The sequence below is a fragment of the Callospermophilus lateralis genome, unplaced genomic scaffold (assembly GCF_048772815.1).
Source record: "Callospermophilus lateralis isolate mCalLat2 unplaced genomic scaffold, mCalLat2.hap1 Scaffold_89, whole genome shotgun sequence".
In the NCBI taxonomy this organism is placed as follows: domain Eukaryota; kingdom Metazoa; phylum Chordata; class Mammalia; order Rodentia; family Sciuridae; genus Callospermophilus; species Callospermophilus lateralis.
The window spans coordinates 2,072,434-2,076,682 of record NW_027517018.1 but is presented as its reverse complement, the minus strand read 5'-3'; the positions used below and the strand labels follow the sequence as shown (position 1 = coordinate 2,076,682).

General features: G+C 35.6%; 1 pseudogene; it reads left to right on the top strand.

The window, feature by feature from the left end:
- The first annotated feature begins 1,556 nt into the window (after positions 1–1,556).
- LOC143390131 (testis-expressed protein 30 pseudogene) lies at positions 1,557–2,234 on the top strand (annotated as a pseudogene).
- The last annotated feature ends 2,015 nt before the right edge of the window (positions 2,235–4,249 follow it).

Below are 4,249 nucleotides of genomic sequence, written 5' to 3'. Positions count from 1 at the left end.
TAAGTATTGTTAGAGAATTTCCCAGTGTCAAACAAAATGTAAGTAATGGAGGTAGGATTAGTGGTTTCACTCAAAATCTCATGTTCTTTCCACTTCTAGCTGGGCTGAAATAGAATACATGAATTTATTCTTGTCATACCATCTTATTTGTCCCAAATATTATAATTCAGGTTGAGAAACCCATAACTGAAAGAAAAACTAGCAAACTCAGATGGAAACCCCCCCCAAAAAAAACCCACTTTTGTTTTAGACCCATGCTAATCTGTTTTCTCCTAAAAAAAAGGTGCACATATACAGGGATATTGTAATCAGCATACCCAGTGGAATTCAACACTCATTAAACTCCTCAAGCAGAGAGCAATATAAACTAACACAGTGGAAATAATGTCAGTAAACATAATGAGTGAAACACCTTACAAAGGGAAATTGGTATGCAGCATTGAAATCCTCATTTTCTGCAGTCTGAGAAAATGTGTCTAGCTGCTAGTTTGGGTTACTGCTGTGTAGCTGTGGGCATGGCATTCAGAAGTAGAGAGCAACACAACTAAGTCACTAGGAGGCACAGGTGGGTCAAGAGAGTAGGTTAAATGCTAACCATTTTCCAATTACCTGCAGTTCTCTTCAGTTATGGTTCTCTTTTAAAATACTCACTCCCAAATCCTTCACCTTCTCTTTTACATAGAACTAACACAATGTGTAAGAATGAAAGAATAGATGGGCAATCGGTGATGAGAATTTGATATGAAACAACAACAAAAAAAGTGATTTGTGGTTTGTAAAGTGTTTTGTTAGTGCAAGGAGTTCCAAATCATAAATGCTTCCAATCTTTCACAAAATGTTTTAAGTAACTCTTAAGATCAGATACTATTGCATCACTAGGAAAGAGGATGCATGCACTGTGCAGCTTGCCCACAAGGGTCTATTAGTGTTACAAAAAATTGAAATACTTTTTGTTAAAACTTTAATTGTGATATGAATGATGTGCTACAGGATTACACAAATTTTCCTGTAGAAACATGAGAGAGTGTTCATTAACGGGCATCATTGGAGATGATGTATGGATAATGGTAGGTCTTGGAAGGACTGGCAGAGAGAGAATAGCAAACACCAACAATAAAACACAGAGTTGTGAAGTGTGCAGAGATTAATGAGTCCTGGGTGATTATGGCATGGACTGCAAAGATTGTTGATTAAGTTAGGCATAGTGTGTGTGCTTATTATCCCAGCTACTCAGGAGCTTGAGACAGGAGCGCACATTCTAGACCAGTAAAGAAAACTTAGTAAGACCCTAACTCAAATAAAATTTAAAAAATAGTTCCCGGGTGAGTGCGGCGGGGATGGTGGACACCACCACGCAGAGGGAGGCTTCCCGGGGAGGGGAGTGTGGGCTGCCGGCCTTGGCAGCAGGGAGCGGGTGGAGCGCGGGAGGCTCGCTGCCACTCCTCCTGAACCAGGGCAGCCGCAGGGCCACCTGGGGGGCTCAGCGGACAGCGGCGGGGAGATGTCCTTTGCTTCTCAGATGTAATGCACTTTAAGTTTAATATTCAACAGTGAAAATGAGTCATACAGAGGTTAAGTTAAAAATACCTTTTGGAAATAAGTTGCTGGATCCTGTTTGTTTGGTACCTAGCAAGAGTTTAACATACAGAATAATTCTTACACATGGAGCATCAGGAGATATGAATCTTCCTCATTTGATGTCATTGGCATCCCATCTTGCATCTCATCGCTTTTTTTGCCTGAGATTTACCTGTAAAGGCCTTAATATTGTGCATAGAATTAAGGCATACAAAGAAGTTTTGAATTACCTAAAGACCTCAGGATAATACAAACTTGCAGGTGTTTTCCTTGGAGGTCATTCAATGGGCTCAAGAGCAGATGTTTCTGTAATGTGTCATATTGAGCCAGATGATGCTGATGGTTTTGTTTGAGGTCTCATTTGTATTTCTTATCCACTGCACCATCCAAAACAACAGCATAAGCACAGAGATGAAGATTTCTTTCGTATAAAAGATCCTGTACTGTTTGTGTCAGGCTCAGCAGATGAAATGTGTGAGAAGAACTTGTTGGAGAAAGTGGCACAAAAATTGCAAGCTCCCAATAAAATCCACTGGATTGAGAAGGCAAATCATTCCATGACAGTGAATGGACGGTCAACAAATGATATTTTCCAAAAAATAAATACATAGATTTTGTTTTGGATCCAAGAAATCACTGAAATGGACAAGAAATAATTGTCATTAGTTAAAAGCCATGTTATTTTGAATACAAGTACAGTTAATTTGATAAAGAATAGTATACCTCACAGCATTATGAGATATATTTCAGACTAATGTTCTTTAATGTTGCCCTATTTTTGAAACACATTTTAATTGTGAAAATAATATTCTTTCCAAAATGTCTTGTGAAAGCAGTTATAGTTGTATGAAGATGATGTACAAATATTAAAGGTGGTCTAAATATAATTTATTTTCACTAGTATAGTTAAGCTTTGAAAAAATTAAACTTTTGAATTTTGTTACAAAAAAAATTTAAAAAATAAATAAATAAAAGGCCCAATAGTACAGTGCTTACTCGGCATGTGGGAGACCCTAGGTTCAACAGATATTACCACACGTACACACACAAATATTTTCTATGAATCTAGAGAAGCAGGTAGAAATCAGATGCAAAATTAAGTAGGCTGTACTTCAAAATTTGTTTCACAAACTAGGGTACACGCTAATTTAAGTACAATCCAGAAAAATCATATTTTGAATGGGGGAATGTGAGTGGACCACACCAGGCAGCTCAGCCAGCAATCATACCACATTTTGCCTTAAACTTCCAGAATAAGCAGATAAAGAATGAAACATAACTTCCACTTGGGAAATTGGTGTTCTTAAAAAAATGAGTGAAACTTTTTGGTTTTTCTCATATCCTTGAACATTCTTTCAAACTGATTTTATTCAATAACAGTCCTCTTAGGATTTTCTATTTGTTTACTTTTGCATGGGGAATAGTCTTGTGAAAGAGAATTTTTGACTAGAATTCAAATTAAATTATAGACTTTGTTTCTGAGCAAGTGGGAGTAAGTTTTCAATGTTATTTAATTTTTCCTTTCATTACTCTCTTCCTTAATTTCTTCAGTTGTGATTTGGAAAAGACATCTGTCATACTTAACTTCAACACTATGTTTCTTATTGCCTGTGTTTTAAGAAAATGGGTTTAGACGAACTTAAAATGATGAAAGTCTTAAGCTTTTATATTTGGTAAAATTGCCATAGTCCTATATTTTCCCCTTGGTTAATTTCAAGTCATAATATAATTAAAAGGAATTAGAACTATTAGGGATTATGCTGGGTATAATCAATGTTCACTAGAATTTCTAGAACTCCTCACCTGCCTTCTACATGCTTTCTTAAATAAATATGAGAGTGTCACTGTGACCAAAAAGGAGGGTGGGGAAGAGTCCATAATGACGCAAATCACATTCAGGCAAGATCAACCCTATTGCAATTGTTTTTCCCCAAATGCATCATCCAAAGAAGCCACATTTTTCAGAGGATATAACAAAAGGAACTCTATCACTGTCACCACATAGCTGCATGGAGGAGAGAATTGTAAGAGGGTTAGAGTTTCCACGATCTCTAGAAACTTTTGTATAAACTTAAAGTGTCAGGTGGTTTTTATATTTCTCCATTATACTAACCTGGCTTTCTTAGAAGATGCCAGAATTCATTGAGGTCCCACAAGTTTGCCTAATTTTCTTAGTGAGAAACTAATTTTCAGATACATCAATTTTTTTTCCATAGATTGAACTGTGTGAAGTCACAGGTCAGAAAATGTATAAGCAGAATCAATGTCTATCTAATGTTTTCCTGGCTTTTTCCTCTAACAATTAATGATGAGGAGGTTTTGTTGTTATAAGCATGAATATCATGTTTGAAATATATATTGTATACATTTAAAATATATATATATATACATATAAATATAAAATATATATAATTATAGTAATATGTAAACATGAATAACATGTTTGAAATATATATTATATACATTTTTAAAATAATAGGATTATTCTACACTACTTTTCAAACTACTGGTTTCCAGAGAGGACAGTTCTGCTTATATTTGTGAGAAGGTAAGTCCACCTGGAGACTTGTTGTCTCAAATGTGCTTATATAAACCAAGTGTGTATGTAATGAGATACAGTTGAAGAAATATTCTCCTTAATCCCTCAGTAACTGGTTTCAATTTTCTTATC